The sequence below is a fragment of the Pristiophorus japonicus genome, chromosome 18 (genome assembly GCF_044704955.1).
Source record: "Pristiophorus japonicus isolate sPriJap1 chromosome 18, sPriJap1.hap1, whole genome shotgun sequence".
Taxonomy (NCBI): Eukaryota; Metazoa; Chordata; class Chondrichthyes; family Pristiophoridae; genus Pristiophorus; species Pristiophorus japonicus.
The window spans coordinates 40,608,016-40,633,206 of record NC_091994.1 but is presented as its reverse complement, the minus strand read 5'-3'; the positions used below and the strand labels follow the sequence as shown (position 1 = coordinate 40,633,206).

The 25,191-nt window shown below is 47.4% G+C and overlaps 1 long non-coding RNA gene across 2 annotated transcripts in view; it reads left to right on the top strand.

Moving 5' to 3' along the window:
- Positions 1–1,769: 1,769 nt before the first annotated feature.
- Positions 1,770–25,191, top strand: part of LOC139229217 (uncharacterized) — a 46,054-nt gene continuing 22,632 nt past the window's right edge. For both annotated transcript variants that reach the window (XR_011587690.1, XR_011587689.1), the window contains exon 1: positions 1,770–1,828. This is a non-coding gene — a long non-coding RNA (uncharacterized lncRNA). The remainder of the gene's footprint in view (positions 1,829–25,191) is intronic.

Sequence of the window (25,191 nt, the reverse complement as noted above, 5' to 3'; positions counted from 1 at the left end):
GGCCTCTTGAACATCCTCATTATAACTGCTCAATCATCGGTGGCCGTGTCTTCAGCTGCCTAGGCCCTAAGCTCTGGAACTCCCTCCCTAAATCTCCATGTCCCTCTACCTCTCTTTCCTCCTTTAAGACGCTCGTTAAAACCTACCTCTTTAAACAAGCTTTTGATCATCTGCCTTAATTTCTTCTGTGGCTCGGTGTCAAATTTATCGATTTGTCTGTAACACTGTTGTGAAGCGCCTTGGGACCTTTTACTACGTTAAAGGCGCTATATAAATAAAAGTTATTATTATTATTATTACTAGTATTATTATGGTCACTGCTTCTGGAGCTGTGAAGAGGACCCCTGAAAAGCATCAGGAGACTTTCTGGGACACTTTATCAAGACTTCACCATCACTCGAGAAACCTTTATTCTGGAAATTCTCTGGGGACCTAAAAAGAGTAAGTGCTATGCTAGTCCACCTTATAGGAGTCACCAGGAGAAAGAGAGTGCTTGCTCATCAGCTTTTTGCTAGCGATTGCCTTGGTCTGGACGAGGATGGGAGGAGAACATTAGGCCAGGCAGAGCATTAGCTCTGGTGTCCTCCAAGGATCTGTTCTTGGTCCCCTTTTATTTCTCAATCTATATGCTGCCCCTTGGCGATATCATCTGAAAACACGGAGTCAGTTTCCACATGTACACTGATGACACCCAGCTCTACCTCTCCACCACTCGGTCCCTCGGTCCAATTTGTCATCTCATCTCAGATGGCGAGCAAATGTCCACATCCACTGTGGAAAGGACGATTCTATTCACATGGGCGTGAGATGAGTTGGCTGGGGAAGAATATGTTCTTGGGGGAGGGGAGAGTGGAATGCTTTATAGGCCTGCTGGTGAATCCCTGCACGGGAAACGTGGAAGAAACACTTCCGCTCTGTTTCCTGGGATTAGAATATTCAGAAAGAAGAAAAAAACCCACGTTCAGGAGGCACTTGGGTTTGGAATAAAAGATGGTGAGAGACAGCCATTGGCCGAAAGCTGGATTCCAGAAGATCAGTTTTTGCATTTACCAGAAAGAAAGGTAATGCCAAAAGCAAGTTTGTTATTTATCCTCATTTTACATGGAGAGAAGAGAAGTTGGATGAATCTAGCCTTGTCTCACTAAAGTGTTTCTTGACCGACCTTTGAAAAGATTGGAGAAGTGCACGAGGGCCCATGCAAAAGACACAATATCCAGTTCAGTTCACAAGAAAGCCATATTGCAATACCCCTGGGTTCCACGATCGGATAGTTAGTTACCAGGTCGTATGGGCTCACAACTGAAGAGAAGATGGTCAGACCACCGACGGGAGTGACCATCACCACTGTACCTGAAAGACTATCTAAGGTAGACCTGAAACTTGTCGCATCACCGTATCCCTCAATCCCTTCCCACTCCAGAAACACATACTATTACTTGTTTTGAATCTTTTACACTCTTCGTTTCAATGGTATTCCACAATTTCAATACCCTTTGGATGGAAAAGATCTGTCCTACTGTCCAGCTTACCATTAGGATTGAAAATTCGCTGGGATACTGCCCCTCGCGATGGTTGGAACAGGGGCGGTAAAGAGTTGGCAGCTGCGAGCCCCGGCATTGGTGCCGCTCGGCAATTTCAGTGAGCCGGTACCTGCGGCGCAGAGGAGTACCGCCCGGGAGCATCGCGCCGGTGTACAACGTCCCCGGTATGGACCTGATTTCGAAATGTATTTTGCGCTGAACCTGTAGCGCCCCGTAGTGACCCTCCCAGAGAAAGCTGGCATGCAGAGCTGTCCCAGCGGCAGTGAGCGAAGGAATGCCTGCACGAGGTAAGTGTGATTGTTTTTTTCTTTTTACGATTTAACTTTATTTGGGGTGAGTAATATATCGGGAATGTTTTTTGTGTTTTTTGCTCTTTTTTTTTTTAATCACAGGGAGGCCTCTCTTAGGCTGCTACGAAGCCGGCTCTTTAGCTCAACATATTCAGTTGCTCACCTGACCTAGCACTCTAAGATAAGTGTGGAACGCTTCCATTAGCGTTCCACTCCACTGTCAGCTGCTGAATTTTTTGGCTGCCGACGCAAACCTTTGCGCGCCGCTAAATGTATCCACCGCCCGAGATTACTGCCTCAAAAAACTGGCAACCTTCTTAATTTTTAACTGTATTGCTTGTTTTGGAACTTTTCACCGCAGTGAATAATTTGTCAATCCCTTACATAGTCTTGAGAATTTCAATTTCTTTCGGGGAATGGAAATATTTATTTGAAAAAGATTCATTCAAATAATAGCTATACTTTATTTTTTGCAATGCAAGTTACAAAATGCTGTTATTTCTATAATCATACTTAATACAAGTGGTCTGTACAACATCATGCTCAAGGGTATATATATCTCTTACAGGCTTAAAGCCAGTAAAATAAGAACAAAGAAATAGGTGTAATTATTATACTCTTTCAGATAGTAATTCCTTACCGCAAATGTTCCTGATCTCGAGATTTTATTAAGCACGTATAAATATATCTGAGTGGAACCCATTCCAGACTCCTGACATACTACTAGATAACATAGTGTGGTATTAATACTATAAGGCCACGTTTTCTGTCTCCTCAGAGCTTTTAAGTGCACAACAGTTAGTCTACAACCTCAGAAATTCATTGTTGTATAAAGCTACATAATCATTTCTGGAGGGCTATTGAATGCGATTGTCAGATTGAACACAGCAGTTGCTGTAGTCTTTTTAAATCTGTGTATACTTTGAACTCTTCTCTCCCGTTCCCCCTAAGTTTCAAATATGAAATTCTAGACATTCTTCCTCCCCTATTTTTGAAAAAAAAACTCACTTTAAACCATCTCCTACTCTCACTTTGTTTTCCCCCAGGATTTCCTCACCCCTTCCTATACTGTTCAGGCTTTTAAAACACGAGCTTGGCATCACACAACTACTTTTAGACCATAACCTCTGCCCATATTTCTTATCCTTGTCCTCCTTTATTTTGTACAAACCCCCCTTTTTTTCTCTTTCCCATGGCAGCAGGTGATGACTCCGCCATTCACATCCTATCTAGACTCATCTTTTGTTTCCTAACTTGTGCCATTGTCATCTCATTTTTGCCCATCATCCCTTTTGTCTCTCTAATCTCTCCTGCCTTCCACCCTATCACATACCTTCCCTTTTGTTCTTTCCTCCCCATCCCCTTTGAGTGCCCCTGCACTTCCGTAAGAATCTGTTACATCTCGAACTTTTCCAGTTCTGACGAAGGGTCATAAACCCGAAACGTTAACTCTGTTTCTCTCCACAGATGCTGCCTGACCTGCTGAGATTTCCAGCATTTCTGTTTTTATTTCACTTCTTTATTTATCTTGTCTTCTGTTCTACACTACAGGCCTTGGCCCTTCACCAAACTCTCTCAATAAAAAAGAAATACTGGTGCATCATCTAAATCATCAGGCACTGGGATTTTATGGAATTCACAGCAGTATGGCCGTAAAACTCTGCACACCAGCTCCTGAGTGCCTTTTGATTACAAATGACATGGGTTAATTTAGTTTTGTTTCTGGTGACTTCCAAAGAATGGAGCAGGGATGAGCAGGCCAGAACTGGTTTTAAAATGTCAAGGAGTACTTTATGGCCGCTATGGCATTGATTGCCAGTCACTTTTGTGTAATGTATGCACCTGTGAGTATGCTCACAGGTTTGTTTGCTTATTGAAAACTTTTCCCAATACCCCGCTATGATGCAATAAAAGACTTGTAGAGCTGTTGTGAGGGGATTCCTGTACAGGCTGCTCTTGCACACTCTCCATCTTGCCATCCTCGTCTGCCATCCGGACACACCATGGCCCATCATCTTGCTGTCCGGAGGAGGCAGCGGTCCCCCTCTATCCGCACTCTACGCGGGAGTCCTCCCTCTATTTATTGGGGACTTGGCCTGGAGGGTGTTGCATGGAGCAGTTCCGTGCAGTAAGTTTTTAAGTCGGCTCATGGGCTCCCAGGCTGCCTGCAATTTCTGCGGTCTGGAAGAGTCCGTGCTCCACGCTTTTATTGAATGTGTGAGGTTGCAGCCCCTCCTTCAATATTTGAAGGGGCTGCTCCTCAAATTCTGGTTGCACTTCAGTCCCACACTCCTGATCTTTGGGCACCCTGTGCGGAGGGGAGCGGGCAGGTCGGAAGGCCTCCTTGTAGGACTGCTTCTGGGCACAGCCAAAGGGGCCATCAGCCGGTCCAGGCAGCGGGCAGTCGAGCGGGTCATACAGCCCGACTACCTGCCTCTCTTCCACAGTTACATCCGAGCCAGGCCTTCCGCGAGAGGTGGGCGCTGGAGGGACTGGAGTGCATCATCACCCTCGGTAACCAAATGTTAATTTGAACCATATCCAAAGTTTAATTTATTTAAGTTTGGCAGTTTTAGTGCCCCCCCCCCTTTTTAGCCAGGGGGCGCTTATATAATTTGTGTTTTTGGTGCCCTCAAAAAAAAAACGACAAAAAAAAAGGGGCACTTGAAAAGGTTTTGGAGTGTGCCCCCCTCCCCCCCCCCCAGCCCAACCCTTTAATCAGGGGGCACTTGATTGTTTCTACACAAAATAGTTGTAGAGCTGTTGAGTTAGGAGTGGCTTAGCCAGTCACATGATGTTGACAAGACCCAATAAAACCCCAGCCAGTTGGGTTCGGGGGGTCCATGATGAGGCAGGTGGTTGTGAGCCTGGTGGATGAATTGTAAAGTGTAGTGTAATTAGTTCTTAATAGCAATGTGTTGCTATGAATTCTTAAGCAAAGAATCCATGAAGCAAATACATTACATTTTGCAGCTTCAGGCTGCATTTTAAGCCCATAATGGGAGCGACACCACCTTTCAGCAAACACAGGCCGCCGCTGGGCCTAACAGGGGCATGCTCCAAACTGCCGGGTGTCGTAATGGGGGTGGGCAGAAGTGCCTGGTCTCCCAGAGCACAATTTCTTTGTTTTTTTTCATCAATGGAGCAGAGACCTACCAGATCTGCGTTCCATCACATTTTATGCCTCCTTGCTGGAACTTTTCCACAATTGCGCTGCTCCACCATTTGTGCAATTTCTGCTGTTATATATCAGTGATGACAATGGCCCGGATTTTGCAGTCAGCAGCGAAGGCTTGCAATTCACTACACTGACAGCTGCCCACAGACTTTACGCGGGCTTGTGAGTTGGAACCTGTGTCTGATCCAGCGTGGTGCCCTCTACAGGGGATCTGTGGCATCTGTACATAGGTCAAGCAACAGTGTGGCTCTTCAACCAATCAGATCACTGTATCAGACAGAGTTTAAACCAGGAAGCATAAATTAAATTTAAATCACGTACAGAAAGCAAAATAAAGAGCAGGAGAGCAAGGTGGGATTAAGAGAGAGAGAGATAAAAGAGACAGAAATAAAAAGCTAAAAAAAAGTTTAATTTAATTTTAATTTAAAAAAAACTCCAACACTAACTAAATTCTGAAGGAATGAGACTCCACACTTGTAAAATTAAATTTTCAAGGCTTGAGAGGTTGTTTGGCTGTAATTATGACTTATCACACTATTAATAATTCACTTACACCTGAATGTACCAACCTTAACTTTTTCTGCCATGTTTACTGGGTAATTGATGGATAAGTACCGCAACTTCACACAGTTACGTATATTTTAATGCCACGTCTATTGGTGAGGTACCATTATAATGCAGCCTATGGAGGAGCAGGGTAGGTCAGATGGCAATTTCCTGATTTCCGCGTTTTACTGTGCATGTGTGGACTCTGGGTTTACTCCAAAATAATGGTGAGTGCTGCTTGCCTCGCGTTATTCTCAATGGGCCAATGCATTTTATTTTAGAGATGCAGGGTAAAAAACTTAATAGTTGCGGCCTGTGATTTGACCCTCTTGTGGGAATGCTGCCGAAAGTGTGTCAGAGAAGAACCTCTGCTTTTCCGAGGTTAGCCTTATTTACGTATGTGGAGTCAGCTTTATGTGAATCTGGGAGGCAGGAAATCATTACTGCTGTTGCATGCGATGCCAGCAACAGTTTAAAGAGTTCAAATTGTTGTTGCCATGGAGAAACTAGCTATAATCTACCAACCAAACATCTTCATCGATGGTACCTTAACTGTTCTCCTAGCTTTGTCCCTTTGATGTATTTGCTGCATTGCACTTTATCTAGCACCACTGCACACTGCTGGCATTCCCAGCGTCCAGCAGTACTAGGGTGGAAATGGTAGAACATGTGATGAATGTTGCCAACCCATCATTCCCGACTTATTAGAATACACCCACCCATATATGGTCAGGTGCTTCCGGCATCTGGTGGTTGTGATGCTGGAAGATTGCTACGGGTAAAGATCTAGGCGGTGATCAGACGACACACTTCCATCCCTGATTTTCCACCCCTGCCTTCTCCATTATCATTGCAAACTGGAGGTACAGAAGAAGAAAATCCCGTCCGTGAACTCATAGCTTAGTGGCTCAATGCGCCGTTCGACCAGTAATGTCTCAGGTTTAATCTCTAGTCTGTGTTGAGTTAGTTGATATCAGCTGGGCAAGCATTGGGCTCTACAGCCTGGAATTTCCTCCGTGGGCACAACCCTGGTGCTAGACCCGGAAATTTGCCCCATTTCCGCACCCATTCTGCCGATGTCAGATGCTGGGTATATGAGGGAGAAGGGAATAGAGGGTTGTGTTGATAAAGTTAGATGAGGAAGCAGGTCGGGCCATAAAAGGAGCGGAGGGGTGGCGGCCCAGGAGCAGCATGGAGGCCACTTTAGGGAGCCGCGCGAGCTGGTGCAGGAAGGCGACGACTTGGAGAAGAGTGACTGGATTGGACATCACCAAAATCCAGGTCGCTGATTGGACTGTGGGCAAGTACAACAGGAGAGGCGGCAAGGTTGGAGCAGAGGAGCAGCGAGGTTGGGGCGAAGGAGCGGCAAGAGATTGTAGAGCGAAGTGATCAGGGCCCAGGAGAGGCGTGACTTTGGGGCCCAGAAGAACCGAGGGCCCAGGGGCAGCATGGGCCAGCCCACACTGCCCATATGTGCCCACACTAGGTCCATGCAGCAGAGCAGGTCTCCAGTCGTCTTGGTTAATCCTTGCCACTGGAACAAGACCTAGCTCTGTCAAACCCATGTGGCGGCTGGTGTGCAACGGCCACCACACGTTAAAAAAATCCACGCACAGGCATCCTCCACCCTTCAATATGTAGTTCGGGACCTGGAATGTCAGGGCCTTCATTGAAATACCTGTGAACTCATCCTTTTTTGGTGTGGAAGCAAGTCATCCTCGATACGAGGGACCGCCTAAGAAGAGATGAGGAAGGAGGTGAGGAGGCTCGAGTGGACCATAAATGCTGCCATGGACTGTTTATGTGCTGTATACTCCATGATGTCGAGTAACACTCAAATATCCTACAAATCTCATTAGAATATGGCCAAACATAAAATGGGTGTAAATCAGTATAAGCGATCGGGCCTCAAGGAAAGTGCCGGGCTCACAACATATATTTCTCTTCTTTAAGTATTAAAAGTCAAGTTTCAACTCATTTAACCATCATTCATGCATATCAGGCACAGCATGTTTAAGGACCTGCAATTTGGGAAGCCTTTCAGTTTTTAATGTGCAATAAAAATGCATTAAAAGAAATATAGGGCAGCTCTCAGTGAGGATTTTTTTTTATTGCTCAAAAAATTGCAATAAAACATCAGAAAAATGAATTTGTTTCCTGCTGCGCCTGAAAATCTGATCGCAATTTGACGAGGGCCTCTGAGCAAGTACAACTGCAGGAAGCTCGTATATGAGACGCTGTAATGTGGCGGTGGGGCGGTTTTATGTGCGGATATGTGTTTGGGTAGCAGGATCGATAGTCAGCCATTAAAGATCGAAGAAATATGGGCAAATTGACCCTACGCGCTTAACTCAATTGCGCCCCGAATTCCAGGATTTATTAGGCCATGTAATTGATTTGCGCCTCGTTTATGCGTGTCTCTGGATGGAAATACAGAGGAAGTTCAAGGTCTATAATTGGCTTCCGCACCATCGGCTTAAAGAGGTGAAAAGAATTAGCTGGAATTTGGAGTCAGCCAGTGGCTCAGTGGGTAGCACACTCGCTTCTGCGTCAGAAGGTTGTGGGTGCAAATCCCACTCCAGGACTTAAGCACATAAATCTAGGCTGACACTCCATTGCAGTGCTGAGGGAGTGCTGCACTGTCGGAGATGCTGTCTTTCAGATGCGACGTTAAACCGAGGTCCCATCTGCCCTCTCGGGTGGAAGTAAAAGATCGCATGGCACTATTTCGAAGAGCATGGGAGTTATCCCTGGTGTCCTGGACAATATTTATTCCTCAATCAACATAACATAAAAACAGATGATCTGGTCATTATCACATTGCTGTTTGTGGGAGCTTGCTGTGCCCTGTTTCTCACATTAAACAGTGACTTAGGGCCTAGACAGCTGAAGGCATGGCCACCGATGGAAGAACGATTATAATCAGGGATGCTCAAAAGGCCAAAATTGGAAGTGCGCAGATGTCTCGGGGGGGTTGTGGGCAATGTTCCCTGTAATTTCTTTTTGGGCTGTGAGGTCCCTTTAACAGGTTGCGCAGCTCAATCAAAATTCCGTGCAAGCGCGGTTTTCTCAATTTAAAAGGTGGCTCACCGACTGTACGCGACCCCTCGAGCGCTGCATGGCCACGGCTGTAGGACTGGAGGAGATTCCAGAGATTGAGAGACGTGGGGCCATGGAGAGATTTGAGAATAAGGATGAGAATTTTAAAGTAAACTGTGATGTTCTTTAAGGCTAAATTACTTGCCAACATTCACTATCTAGACTTATACGGAAAAGGGCCACCTTTGTATTAGGAGGAGAGAAATTGAAAACTGTAATTATCAGATTTGAAATTTCAAGTTATTTTTGTGAAACAAACAAACCAATAAAGAATCGCAATGGGTCTGCTCTACTGAAGCTATAGTCTTCGCAGATTCTTCAGCTGATGGATGCTTTAGTGCAACCATTAAAATAGCAGTATCTGGAGCTCTCCACTTTATAGTTAATGCACCAAAAATAAACTCAATATGCGCATCCCATGAGGCATGCAATCGACCTACTACATCAGGAAGATTACAACAAACTACAACAGACCAACTTTCAATTGGTATAATCAACTGACTGAATGTGGGTGTAACAAAGTATACATGTCATGCATAGAAGATTTCATCAAGCTTTTGATTGATAAAGTCTTTTTCTTAATATATTTTGCCCCACTTTCTTATCCTTTTCTCTATTTTACTCATCATTTTCTGTCTTCTTTTCTCTTCGCATCCATCCCATTGCAAGAGTTTCTCTTGCATTCTATCACCAGAGAAGAGAAAGCACATGCAAGTTATGGAAGCTCCCAGTGTTCACAGCAATAGCACAAATTCTCCATACTTTTACCAGCAAGTGTTCGCGATCATTACGGATGCTGGGATAGCCCCAGCTCCATTTCTCTCCAGCTGCTGAAAATGAATACTTTGAATTTGGGAAATTGCAATTTTCAAGGGTTGCATCCATAGGCCTGCAAGAAGCAGTGTATATACCTTGTATCATTACAGTGGCTTGCAGACGTCAGGTGGTCATGAAAGGCTAGACCGTGTCGGAGGTGCGGCAAATGAGGGTACGGGGCCCAAAAGAGCAGAGGGCCCAGGGACAGCATGGGCCAGCCAACACTGCGATATGTGCGTGCACTAGGTCCATGCAGCAGAGCAGTTCTCCAGTTTTCCTGGTTAACCCTTGACACTGGACAAAGGCCGAGTTCTGTCGAGCCCGTGCGGTGGCTGGTGTGCAACGGTCACCACATGCTAAAAAAAATCCATGCACAGGCATCTTCCATACCCTTTGATTGGAGTTCAGGACTGGAACATCGGGTCCTTCATTGAAACATCTGTGAACTCATGTGGAAGGAAGTCATCCTCGTTCGAGGGACCGCCTATGATGATGATGATGACAGTCACCATTAATTACCTGGCTAGCACATACTAAAGGAAACGTAGAAACATAGGGCCCAAGTTTCGGCATCTGATGAAAACGGCGCACCTCCGAGACTTACGTGACCTGCCTGGGCTCGAAGGTGCGCCGGAATATTCTGTAGCAATTCTCCGGTCCTCCTGGACCATGGCGTGGAGTGGCGTGGCGTGGCGCAGCGTAGTCTCCCTGGGGAGGAGACTGCCTGCAGGGGGGCGGGGCTAGGGATCATGCCTTCTTCTCAGAGCCGGCAGTGTGCAGGCGCGCTGGAGCATGCGCGCCTGCGCAATGGCTCGCGAGAGCGTGGGTACCGGGGGGGGTGCGGGTACTGGGGGGGGGGCATGGTACCGGGAGGGGGGAGGGGAAGGGGGGGGGGGGGACATGGATACCGGGAGGGGAGGGGGTACGAGGATACCGGGAAGGGGGGGGACGTGGGTACCAGGAAGGGAGGGGGGACGTGGATACCGGGAAGGTGGGGGACGTGGGTAACGGGAGGGGGTGGGGGGGGCGTGGCAACCGGGATGGGGAGGGGGGGAGCGTGGCAACAGATGGAGGGGGGAGCGTGGCAAGGGATGGAGGAGCGTGGGTTGGGGGGCACTCAATGATCGAAGGGCCGGAGGAGAGAGCAGGGATTGGAGGGAGCATGGGTTGGGGGGGAACTCAATGATCGAAGGGCCGGAGGAGAGAGCAGGGGTGCCTCCTTCCAGCCTCTCCCCCACACCCCCCACACACACCCCCCCCACCCCCCACACACACCCCCACACACACCCCCCCACACACACACCACCCCCCTCCCACTCACCCTCACACACCCCCCCACCCCCCCACACACACACACAGACCCCCCCCAGCCCCCCCACACACACACACACCCCTCCCACCCCCCCACACACACCCCCCCTCCCATCCCCCCACACACACCCCCTCCCACCCCCCCCACACACACATAACCCCTCATACCCACCCCCACACACATACACCCCCTCCCAACCCCCCCCACACACACCCCACCCCTCCCATACTCCCCCCCCGCCACTCCCACACATACACACACACACCACACACACACCCGCCCCCCCAACTCCCCGCACCCCTCACTGTCAGATACAGAGAGAGAGAGACAATACAGAGAGAGACACTGACAGAGACACCTTCCGTTCACATAAAGGTAGGACTTCTATTTTTTATTGATTGATTATGTCATGTATTCAACCAGCTTTGTAACCCATGTATAAACTAACCTAAGTTGTACACCATGAGAACACTGACCACTAGGTGGGAGACACTCCTAACCTGGACCTTCAGGTATAAAAGGGGAAGCTCCACCCACCTTCATCACTTGAGTGCTAAGGAATAAAGGACAGGTCACAGACTGACCTTCTCTCAAGCATGGGCCTCGTGTGCATTTATACTGTGTAGTAAGGACGTATCAATGGCGACAAGAAAATGGGATTTAAACCACGCGAGCATGGCCACTAGCAGAACAGACGAGAGGTACTGTGTTAAGGAATGGTTGCGACAGAGATTCAACATTGTTAAAGCAGCACACAGTTCTCCAGGCAGACAAGGACAGTCAGGTATGCCCCAACATGTAGTCGAACCCAGAGGGGGAGTTCGACAGAGACATAGGCAAGCTGAACAGCGATTCACGCCATTGCAAGGGACAATGCGGCCAGTAATGGGGCCATCAACACCTGTTAATGGTGCACTCAAGAACAATAACAGGGGCAGTCAGCGACGATCAACTGGCAAGGGACCTTTTGTTTCAAACCGCAACTCATGCTGGAGGCGTGGAGGCATACATTCAGCCGGAGTTTGCAGAGATGAGCAAAATACCTGCAGAAATTGCAGAAATGGACACTGGGGGAAATCGTTGGAAGCTGAAGTTCAGCGAGTTCATGTGGCGCACGTATACAGTTCATACACCAGGACGCCACCGATAATGATGAAAGTACTCCTCAATGGCATCCCAGTATCAATGGAGTTAGACACGGGTGCCAGCCAGTCCCTGATGGGTATCAAACAGTTCGAAAGGTTGTGGGCATCCAAGGCCAGGAGGCCAAAATTATCGCCGATTGACGCACAGCTACGGACTTACACAAAGCAGATCATTCCGGTGCTAGGCAGCGCCACGGTAGTCGTGACCCACAAAGATTCGGAGAACAGGTTGCCACTCTGGATTGTCCCAGGGGACGGTTCCGCACTACTGGGGAGGAGTTGGCTTGCTGGCATGAACTGGAAATGGGGCGATGTCAATGCAATTTCCTCTGTGGAGCGAGTATCATGCTCACAGGTCCTGGACAAATTTGACTCATTATTTCAACCCGGCAATGGCACTTTCATGGGGGCCAAGGTAGTGATTCACATAAACCCGGACGCCAGGCCAGTACACCACAAGGCCAGAGCGGTGCCGTACGTGATGCGGGAAAAGATAGAAGGCGAATTAGACCGCCTGTTGAGGGAAGGCATCATCTCGCCAGTCGAATTCAGTGACTGGGCGAGCCCGATTGTGCCAGTGCTCAAGGCGGATGGGTCGGTCAGGATATGTGGCGATTACAAGGCCACCATCAATCGGGTGTCACTCCAAGACCAGTACCCGCTACCGAGAGTGGAGGACCTCTTTACGACGCTATCCGGTGGCAAACTTTTTTCAAAATTGGACCAGACCTCAGCTTACATGACCCAGGAGCTGGTGAGTCGAAGAAGCTGACCACCATCACGATACACAAGGGGTTGTTTGAGTACAACAGATGTCCGTTCAGGGTTCGCTCGGCCGCCGCGATCTTCCAACGAAATATGGAAAGCTTCCTCAAGTCGATTCCAGGGACGGTGGTTTTTCAGGACGACATCCTCATTACGGGTTACGATACTGAAGAACACCTCCACAACCTGGAGGAGGTGCTACGCAGACTGGACCGGGTAGGTCTGCGACTGAAAAAGGCGAAGTGCGTCTTCCTAGCTCCAGAGGTAGAATTCCTGGGGATGAGGGTAGCAGCAGACGGGATCAGCCCTACTGCATCCAAGACGGAAGCGATCCAGAGAGCACCCAGACCCTGTAACACGACGGAGCTGAGTTCGTTCCTGGGGCTCCTGAACTATTTTGGTAACTTTCTTCCCAAATTGAGCACGCTGCTGGAGCCGCTACACGTGCTCCTATGCAAAGGTCGCGAATGGGTCTGGGGGGACAGCCAGGAAAGGGCTTTTAATAGAGCACGCAATTTGTTATGTTCCAATAATCTGTTAACGCTATATGACCCATGTAAGAAACTTGTGTTAACGTGCGATGCGTCGTCCTATGGTGTCGGGTGTGTGTTGCAGCATGTCAATGCCAAGGGTCAGTTACAGCCGGTAGCTTATGCCTCCAGGAGTCTGTCCCAGGCAGAAAGGGGCTACGGGATGGTAGAAAAAGAGGCGCTCGCATGTGTATATGCGGTAAAGAAAATGCACCAGTACCTGTTTGGCAGGAAATTTGAGCTGGAGACAGATCACAAACCCCTAACGTCCCTTTTGGCCGACAACAAGGCCATAAATGCAAACACATCGGCCCGCATACAGAGTTGGGCACTCACGTTAGCTGCCTATGACTACACAATTCGGCACAGACTGGGCACCGAAAACTGCGCCGATGCACTCAGCAGGCTCCCACTAGCCACCACTGAGGGGGCTACCGAGCATGGTGCTGAGATGGTCATGGCTGTTGAAGCTTTCGGAAGCGAAGGCTCACCCGTGACAGCCAGTCAGATTAAAGTCTGGACAAATAGAGACCCGCTATTGTCTCTAGTCAAGAAATGTGTCCTGAATGGGGAATGGCCAGCCACGTACAGGGCATGCCCTGAGAAATTTAAACCATTTCACAGGCGCAAGGATGAACTCTCGATTCAGGCCGATTGCCTACTGTGGGGAAACCGTGTAGCCATGCCCCAGATGGGCAGAGAGGTGTTCATCAGAGAACTCCACAATGGGCACCCGGGCATTGTCACGATGAAGGCAATTGCCAGGTCACACGTTTTGTGGCCAGGGATGGACGCAGATCTGGAACTTTGTGTTCGCAGGTGAAACACGTGTGCCCAGCTGGGCCATGCGCCCAGGGAAGCCCCCCTTAGCCCCTGGCCATGGCCCGCCAAGCCTTGGTCACGCATCCATGTGGTCTATGCAGATCCTTTCATGGGGAAAATGTTTTTGGTTGTAGTAGACGCCGACTCCAAATGGGTCGAGTGTGACATTTTAAATTCAAGCACATCCTCTGCCACGGTAGAAAGTCTACGGGCAATGTTCGCCGCCCACGGTCTACCGGACATCTTAGTCAGCGACAATGGCCCGTGCTTCACAAGCACTGAATTCCAGGACTTCATGGCAGGCAATGGAATTAACCATGTTAGAACGGCACTGTTCAAGCCGGCCTCAAACGGCCAGGCAGAACGAGCAGTGCAGATAATCAAACAGGGGATGCTCAGATTCCAAGGGGGTTCCCTACAAACCCGCTTATCACGCCTCCTGTTGGCCTATAGATCCCGACCACACTCACTCACAGGGGTTCCACCCGCAGAGCTACTAATGAAAAGGACGCTCAAAACCCGATTATCCCTTATACACCCCACCATGAAAGAAATTGTCGAGAGCAGGTGCCAGTCACAATATCACTACCATGACAGGAATGCGAGGGCGCGATGTATTGATGTAAATGATCCTGTTTTTGTCCTCAACTACGCTGCAGGGCCCAAATGGCTCGCAGGCACTGTGGTTGCCAAAGAAAGAAATAGGATTCTGGTAGTTAAACTTACCAATGGACAAATCTGCCGCAAACATGTGGATCAAATAAAAAGGAGGTTCAGCAACCCCATAGAAGAAGCAGAGGAAGAACACGATATAGAGTTCACTCCACCACAGGTGACCGAACACCGGAACCAAAGGGAGGAGAGCCCAGTCACTGTGGGCAGTCCAGACAGGCCTGAGGCACTGCAAACAGCAGACACTCAGGCCAGCGCCCAACAACCGGAGCCCCAACTCAGGCGCTCTACAAGGGAGCGTAAACCACCAGAGAGACTCAACCTGTGATCCCAATAAGACTTTGGGGGGGAGGTGATGTCATGTATTCAACCAGCATTGTAACCCATGTATAAACTAACCTAAGTTGTACACCGTGAGAACACTGACCACTAGGTGGGAGACAATCCTAACCTGGACCTTCAGGTATAAAAGGGGAAGCTCCACCCACCTTCATCACTTGAGTGCTAAGGAATAAAGGACAGGTCACAGACTGACCTTCTCTCAAGCATGGGCCTCGTGTGCATTTATACTGTGTAGTAAGGACGTATCAGATTACTTATTACTTTTGTCTTGGTGCTTTAGGTGCAGGGTTCCTTCTACTTTTTTAAAAAATTAGTTGCTTATTACTTTTTGTGCTTCGTTTAGTGCTTGGTGCTTTAAATGTACTTTGCTTCTTTAATGTTGTTGTGAAGGTGTTTATGGAAAATCCTTTAACTTCCCTTACCCCCCGCTGTTGTGATGTTGATGTGTCCTTTGTGCTTAATGCTTCCCACCTGCCGTCTCTGGCTGTGCCTGCACTAAACTTAACTCTAGGTAAGGTTTTTCAGAACTTACAAAAGTGGACACTTACTCCATCCTAAGTTAGTTTGTAGTAAGTTTTCACTGCCGAAACTTGCAAAACAGGCCTGAGTGGCTGGACACACCCCCTTTTGAAAAAAAAGTACCTTACCTAAAGCCAACCTAAACTAACTCACTAGAACTGGAGCAAACTAATATCCGAGAATTGCAATTTCTAACATACTCCAAACTAAACTAGTTGCTCCAAAAAACTAGGAGCAACTCCACCCGAAACTTGGGCCCATAGAAACATAGAAAATACGTGCAGGAGTAGGCCATTTGGCCCTTCGAGCCTGCACTGCCATTCAATGAGATCATGGCTGATCATTCCCTCAGTACCCCTTTCCTGCTTTCTCTCCATACCCCTTGATCTCTTTAGCTGTAAGGGCAATATCTAACTCCCTCTTGAATATATCCAATGAACTGGCATCAACAACTCTCTGTGGCAGGGAGTTCCACAGGTTAACAATTCTCTGAGTGAAGAAGTTTCTCTTCATCTCAGTTCTAAATGGCCTACCTCTTATCCTAAGACTATGTCCCCTGATTCTGGACTTCCCCAACATTGGGAACATTCTTCCCGCATCGAACCTGTCCAGTCCCGTCCGAATCTTATATGTTTCTATGAGATCCCCTTTCATCCTTCTAAACTCCAGTGAATAAAGGCCCAGTTGATCCAGTCTCTCCTCATATGTCAGTCCAACCATCCCTGGAATCAGTTTGGTGGACCTTCGCTGCACTCCCTCAATAGCAAGAACGTCCTTCCTCAGATTAGGAGACCAAAACTGAACACAATATTCCAGGTGAGGCCTCACCAAGGCCCTATACAACTGCAGTACGACCTCCCTGCTCCTATACTCAAATCCCCTAGCTATGAAGGCCAACATACCATTTGCCTTCTTCACTGCCTGCTGTACCTGCGTGCCAACTTTCAATGACTGATGAACCATGACACCCAGGTCTCGTTGCACCTCCCCTTTTCCTAATCTGCCGCCATTCAGATAATATTCTGCCTTCGTGTTTTTGCCCTCAAAATGGATAACCTCACATTTATCCACATTATACTGCATCTGCTATGAATTTGCCCACTCACCTAACCTGTCCAAGTCACCCTGCAGCCTCTTAGCATCCTCCTCACAGCTCACCACCCAGCTTAGTGGCATCTGCAAACTTGGAGATATTACACTCAATTCCTTCATCTAAATCGTTAATGTATATTGTAAATAGCTGGGGTCCCAGCACTGAGCTCTGCGGCACTCCACTAGTCACTGACTGCCATTCTGAAAAGGACCCGTTTATCCCGACTCTCTGCTTCCTGTCTGCCAACCAGTTCTCTATCCACGTCAGTACATTACCCCAACACCATGTGCTTTGATTTTGCACACCAATCTCTTGTGCGGGACCTTGTCAAAAGCCTTTTGAAAGTCCAAATAGACCACATCCATTGGTTCTCCCTTGTCCACACATTGCTTTACTTATTTTGCACAATATTCCTTCAGATAGAGACTAACAGGTCTGGATTTCCTTCTGTTTAGTTTCCCATTTTCACCCGGACTTAGATCGGTCAATGTAGGTGGTAAGGCCCAACACTAGATCATCGCCCCAAATATATCCCAGATTAATTTCCCTCGAGCGGGTCAGACATCTTCAGTGGCTGCACCTATGTCCCGCTATGTGTAAATCTCGGTGGGTAAGTGGGGTTTTGTGCTGGGCTATATTTTCCTCACCTCACCACCCAATGGGCACCGACAGTGCAGAACACCTCAGGAAAAGAGCTGTTGGAGCCTGGTTCGGCCCGGGCTCCATTGTTAAAGGCCAGAACAGACGTCAAGCACCCTAAAGAGGAGTTTGTAAAATTTACTACATAAACTAGGTTTAAAAACAAAAGTTCTGGTCTCCATGGCCTAGAGTTTCCTCGTTTTTTGCCTGCTTAACGCCCACTTAATGCCCATTTTACCGCTGAAATGACGTATAACGCCCATATATCGCCCATTTAGCCACAAAATGGAAACTGACAGGCATTTTCAGAAACTTATTGCCGAGCGTTACTTTCCACACGTGCATAATACCAGGAAAAAATAATACCGCCCGCCCACTTTTTTTGGGCGGAATCATCAGAATGGGTGAAATCAACGGCCATAATATCGCCCAGCGTTACTTTCCACACGGAATTAATGCCAAGATCCAATAATACCGCCCGCCCATTTTTTTTTGTCGTAAAGAGCAAATTTGGCAAAACTAACGCCCAGAGATCGCCCACCGTCACTTTCACTATCTTGCATATATATCGCCGACAATATCGCTCACCCAAAAAAACGCCCTAAAAAAGTGGAACTGTTCTGAACTAAAGCCAGCGGTGTGGCTGCCATTTTTAAAATCGCAGGTCGCTTCATTCAAAAGGCTGCTTCAACTTCGGGGGAGTTTACATTGACTCTGGAATTCTTCTCAGGTGAAGTGACCATCTCAACAGACATATTTTCAGACTCTGGACTATTGGGGACTTACTCTAGGTGTATTTTAGTGAGGAAATTATTGCTTCTGATCAATCACTATTATACTTTCATTGCAATGGGGCCAGCCATTTCTCAGCCTGCCTTGATTAATACGCAGATGCTGCAGAGTGCAGATGGCTCAATATGTGATGCACATCATTATGTCCCCAATTTAAGACGTGCAAGAATGAGAAGGAGGTCCAGACCATACACACCCCGCACGTACAGGGAAAAGAGGTCTTACCTTGACGTGTCCGACCACACCTGCCTTCGGAGACTGTGCTTCCATAAGGTGGTGATCAATGAAATATGTGAGCTCATCAGGCCACATATGCAGCCTGCCATCAGGACGTCAGTGTCGGTCGAGGTCAAGGTCACCACGGCACTGTCTTTCTATGTGTCCGGTTCCTTTCGGGCCTCTGCGATTGAGATTTGTCCTCTGTCTCACCATGCAACCCATCGCTGCATTAGCCAGGTCACGGAGGCCCTGTACGCGAGAAGCATGGACTTTATCAGCTTCCCCATGATCACGGAGGGTCAGACTGACAGGGCTGGAGCATTCCACCACATTGCTAAGTTCCCCAGAGTGCAGGGAGCTATACAGTGCACTCACATTGCCATGCGGACACCTTCTCAGGACCCAGAACGTTTTCGTAACAGAGAAGGATTTCACTCCCTGAAGATCCAACTAGTTGTCAACCACAACCAGATCATCATGGCAGTGAATGCCAAATGTCCTGGCACATTCAATGAGGCTCACATCCTGTGTGAGAGCGCTGTCTCTGACATCTTTAAGAGTCAGCCACAAGGACAATGCTGGATGCTTGGTGATAACCGATATGGCCTAGCCACCTGGCTGATGACACCCCTGCGTGACACCCATACCGAGGCCGAGAAACGATACAACCAGAGCCACAGAGACACATGCAATGTGATCCAGAAAACAATAGCTGTACTTAAGCAGCGCTTCAGATGTCTGGACCACTCAGGAGGGGAGCAACTATACAACCCTAACCAGTCGGTAAATTCGTGGTTATCAGGAGGAGCCAAGAATTGCCAGAAGGGACTGATGCTCCACCTCAGGAGAGAAAGAAAGAGGACGATGAGGGGCTGGACGCTGACCTAGAGCCAGATAATCAGGCTGGCTATACAACCATGCCCACGAACCCCTCCAGACCTCAGGAAAGGGCCCGTGGTGGCTACATAGCTGCAAGACTCTTATGTGAGGAGCTGATATCTGAACGATTTGCCTGAAAGAACGTTGCTGTGAGTGACAACGCTGACACACTGCTGTGTGTGTGCAGCTCAGATATCAATGGTGCCCATCACCTTGGTGCCAGTTAAAGTTTACGTTGATTGAAGTTAAGTTTTATTTAACCCTTTCATGTGTGTAATGGTCCAGCTATCTGAGACAATGCGCAACAAGGTTATGATAAATAAAAAATTTTTTATCCCAACATTGGTCTGAAATCCTAAGTATCACAGGAAAAAACACTCAACCACCGCCCACACCCCACTTTTTCCACCATAGACATCAATCAAATGTTCAACATGTCCAGCAACACAGAATACAAATGCAAAGCAGGAGGGTGGTCCCCTCCCCCCATACATTACAACTAATTGCATACACCCAGATGGAGATATAACATAGCCATCACCTGCGGACATGCACCTCACTTTCCTTCCCCCCTCCCCTTCTTCTCCCCACCTCTATCCCTTCCCCTCCTCGCTCCACGGCCTCATTGGGGGGGATGAAGGCAGAGGCAGTGGTTGTACAGGTATGGAATGGGGGGTGCCAAGGGGGCAACATGCTGAAGCAGGATCTTGGTCCTTGCTCTCATCTGTCATTCACAGTGGTGGTGCGGAACCTAGGGGTGGAGTGCCATGCTCTGCGACCACTGGGAGGCCTGTGCCAGCAGTGTTCCTGGCTATCGCATCCAGGGCCTCCACCATCCGTGGAATGTAATCAGTCATGGTGGCCAGCTGTCGGGATATGCCCCCCAATGCTTCGATAAGCTAGTCACCAATGTCTACAGTCCTCCTGGACAACTGTACCATCTGTCCGCTCTCATGTGGTGCTCGGGAACCAGACCTGTCGCGTCCACGAGGCCTCCGCGAGGTCGACGCCATCCTGGGGACAAATGGGGTGCCCTGTGGCAAGGTGCTTGGGGCCAGTACCTCCAGAGTGGAGGCGGGAATGACCGGAGGACCACTAAATGGCCTTGGGGCGGAATGGCTTCTGGAGCGTGGCGATGCAGGTTCCTCGAAGTCCACGCTCTCATCTGTCTAGAACAGACCCAGCGGATTGACGACCAACAATCAGAGCTCCTCAGCACCAGATGTAGTAGGATCATCTGCCGACTCCTGCCCTGCGCCCCCAGCTTCTGGCCTCTGTGGCCTTACCTGGGCCCCTGCTGCTGGCTGAGCTGCAAAACACAAATGAGATTATTAGAGGAGAAGGGGGTGCTCGAGTCACAAGGTGAGTCCAATGCTACACACAGCATATGCACGACAAAAGCACCACTGCTATCAAGATCATCACAGACATCACATTTCATGATCATCAACACATTTACATTGCAATGATTTTCATTGGGCCAGCATTATTTCTAAGACAATTTTAGCAATCTTCTATCATATATGATTGTTCGGATATGTGTGGGTGTGGCATCTATTGACTTTACATCATGCAATGGTGTAAACTTTACTCACATGGCGTCACTTCAGGGTCTGCACTGCTTGCGTGGCCGTCCGGGTATGTTTCCCCACGAGTGTGAGCACACGCTCCTCCATGTCAGTGATATCGCTGGGGACTGGTGGCCCTTCACCCGTTCGCCTCTGCACGGACCTCATCGTCGATAACTTCTTCTGTAAAAGGAGACAGGACGACATGGCATGAGATCACTGCGTGATACAACATATAACCAACAGGTGTAATCATGATTATTATGATAATTATCATTCTTTGCCTAAAGACATGCACTGTGACCGCAGACTTTGAGTAAAACATTCCCGATATAAGTGCAAGACGTCACATCAGATTTTAATCACTCATTACACACTACTCTTTACTCATCACTCATTACACTTATCACTCATTATACTTACAGTTCAAATTATATAAATATAATACTCTGGCGGATCCGACAAGGTCATTCCACCGCTTGCGGCACTTGTTGCCCTCACGCACTCTTTGGTCGCCGACGAGACCACCTCGGCTATGTCGGCCCATATCTTGAGGTGGGATTCCTATGTTCACCCTGGGTCAATTGACACCAGCGTGACTCTACCTCCTGCAGGAGAGAGGCATGTGCCTCGTCCAAGAATCTCCTCGCTCTTTTTCGTCCTCCCAATTATTCCTCTCCCACCTCACTGCTTTCCCAGCGTCAGTCTCCACAGCATGCTGTGGTGCCTCCTCCTCTCCCTCCATTATAGGCCAAATTCGGGCAAATATGTGGCTGGTAACAGCTAATTTTTGTTTCCCTATTTGCTGTAAAGCTCTAAACTCTCCCTCCTTCCTCCCAAAGCAGCCACACCACACCCACACGTCTTCAGTCCCTCTCAGCTATCTCTCTCTCTGTCTCCTCTTATGCACATGTCATGATGACCCTTGACCTCCTGAATCATGGGAATCGAGCATTGCCATGCCGTGGCTAAGGTCGGCGATACTTTATGGCAGAAGGTCAGCGAGATTTAACACTACCGCCCATTTCATATCGCTCGCGGTAACGCCCAATTTAAAAAATGGAGACTAGGTGCTTTGAGAATGTGCGAGAAGCCAGCGATCTGAAAACCCATTTTTACCGCCCACTAAATATATATTTATCTATCTAGTGACTGTTGGCACGTTACACCTGGTATTCCCTGTTGAAATAGCATCTATACAACCGGCTATACTAATTTAGAACATTTCAATGGCTGTCAGAGGCCGATGAGGAGTGATGTACACTTGTATTCAAGTACAGATGCGAGGAGTCCTGCTTTCCCTGACTACAGAGGAATGCAAATGGACAACATGAGGGTAATTTTCAACGGAAACTTGAGGGAGTCAACCAATGACTGTTGCAGAATCCGCCTGATTGTTGTTCTATTGATTTCAATGGAAAGAAAATCAAACAGGTTCGACAATGGGTGGGAGATGCGTTCTGCCAGGTTACGCAGGCAGCGAAGTTGAAAACGACTCTCTATAACTTCACGTTATTTGATCATAATTATGCAATCAACACTAGTACTAGCTCTGTAACTGCTTTGTGACATGCACAGCCAATATCATAATTGATCCATGGTCAATGCTGGCTTAGCTAATCTCAGCTGGGGTAGCAGCGCAGGTATTACAATCGCAGTCAGTGCCATTGGATTAAAATGTAAAAAAAATATTCAGGCTTCCTACTCTTGATCAATATTCAGTGACGCTTTAGTGGACGTTGGGTGAGGGTAGAAAGGCTTGGCTGTGATGCACCTCACAAATGACCAACCTACAAATACTCATCGTTAGGCATACACATGAAAGGACAAATGTTCCTCTGTAGTGCTTGAGAGTAAAACATCGCCTGGCGAGGAGGATCACACATATATAACACAACCTGCCCCATTTTCTGTCCAGATAAATGAATGGACAGGAAATCGGACAGCGTCTATTACAGATAAGTGATGCACCCCGCCAATTTTCCTCCATGTGCTCAACCCAGTCAATGCTTAACATCTAAGTGCTAAAGAAGAGGATCTACCTTGAGGAATGGCACCAGTGTGTGAATTAGATTATAGTGAGGAAGATTTACACAATGTCTCTTGTTTCCCGCATCTAGACCTAGTGGCCATTGATGGCTGGAGATGAAGTCAGCTGTAGTGAATGGTTGCATAGTATCCGGTGTACCTGCACCATTGACCTCAGCTATCCACATTGCTTTGTTACTGTGCCTTCTCATTCGGTAGACTAGGAAGGGAGATGAGTGTCTCCCTATCACTGAGGTTCATCTGCCCAAGAACTACTCTCTACCTACCTTAGCCTGCGAGCCAGCACAGTTGGCCAGGGTGTGGGTGTCACCATGTACAATAACTACTAGGAGCCATAGGTGAGATGGCAGCATTGGAGACCAGAGATGGGAGGGAGTCCATCCACAGGGGCTGCAGCTGCCTCTTCGTCAAAGGGGCTACTCGTAATGTTACACATTACTCCTGGGAAAGAAAGAACAGACAGACAGACTGACTGACTGACTGACTGACTTGGATTTATACAGAGCCTTTCACGAACCATTGGAATCAACCCACAGCATGTGTCGGTGTCTTCAGCAACATAGGGGGAAAAGGGAACAGAGCTGAGGGAAATCCAGTTGCTGCCTCTGCTGTCTCGAAACCAAAGCCAAGTTTTCTGTGTTTTTTATAAACCAAACTTTCAAAAGCAAGTGAAGTAAAACAAATATAATTATCCTTTGTCAGGGGAATATGCAAATCCCATCGTCGTTTGAAGATTAGTTTTCAACAATTCTTTGTGAATGCAAAATGTTAAAAAAAACCTGAAGAATTTGCATAGATATAGCATCTACATGCAAATGTTTAATTTATTTCCCAGCTCCAGAAAAAAATAATTAATTTTTGTTACATAATAATCAAGACAGCCTAGACTTGTAGCATGATTCTTTTGATCAATACATTGAGAAAGATGATTAATAAGTGTTGTAAATATCTATGGCATCTTAAGCACCAGAAAGGAGTGAGCATGGTGCTTCAGAATTCAATAATCCATTGGCCCAGAAGCCCAATAGGTGAATATTATGTGTTTCTGACATACAGATTAAGAAAATGTGATCTGAAATGTCTGTGGAGCCAGTTGATCTCAGCAAGATAGCGGTTGGGCTATTACACCTGTGTTCAGTAAGGGAGGGGGAAATCAGCCAGGGTTCCTATTCCTGCTTGCTATCCAATGATCTACACTGGGAAGTATCGTTTGCATGTCAGGTAAGAATCATCAGTATTTGGCTTAGCTGTGATGACCCCTATGGTTGAATAGTCCTTGCTGTTTGCCAGCACTCACTGTCTAGGCTTACGCATTTTTCGGGAGTATACACTCAATGGAACCCTGCTGAAAGATGGGGAGACCTAGATATTCAAATATGTCATTCCCTGAAAGCAGGAATGCAGCTAATTAAAGACAGCAAAAAGGCCAGTGTCATTTTGAGTTTTATAAATCATGGCATACCATACAAGATTAAAGAGCTTAGGCTAACTTTGTACATGCAATGGTTAGGCTACAGTTAGAGTCCTGTCTGCAGTTGAAAGGACATTAAATCCATCGAATATATAGTGTAGGTTTATGATGATATCAGGAATGAAAAAATATAGCTGTAAGGAGAGACTTGAGATTCAGGGACAATTTCCACTGGAAATGGGGAAGGAAAATTTCATCAAGCTTTTTAAAATTATGTACGGTTTAGATAGATTGAATAGGGAAAGACTGTTTCCTCCAGTTAGGGAGTCAGTTTTGAGGAGTGAGGTTACCAGAATTGTCTTTCTGCAGAGTAATTAGAGCAAGGTATGTGTTGCTACAATGGATAGTTAACCATTACATGTTTTTAAGGTAAAAGTGAATGAACATTTGAAACAGCAGATGATACAGGTTTTTGGGGAGAAGGCAGAGCATTGGGATTAGGTTTGGATTGCTCTAGCAGAGAGCTGGCACAGATATGATGGGCCAGATGCCTCCTTCTGTGATGTAAAAATTCTCTGGTTCTATGACATGAAGCGCAGCCTTTACATTCCCTGCAAGAGTCAGGAGATATGAGGAGAAAATTGGATTTCAAAAAACGATAATCTATACCAACTGTAATTAACCACAAATTATTCTCCATACACTTATCAGTAATACATTTTGAATCGTTGATTCTTCAGTGCGAATTGTAGCAAGGTAAACTGCTCGGCTAAACAATTGTTTAGACATGTCTAAATACATAAAGGGCCAGCCATTTTTAGAGGGGCAAGCTGGGTAAGAGGCAGTGAAATTGCAATATTGCAATAGCAAATAGTTTGAAATTCAGCACATGATTCCTCCATGTCTCTCCAGGGAACAGAGAGGCAAACATAAATAATACTGTCAATGCCAGGGGACATGAGGC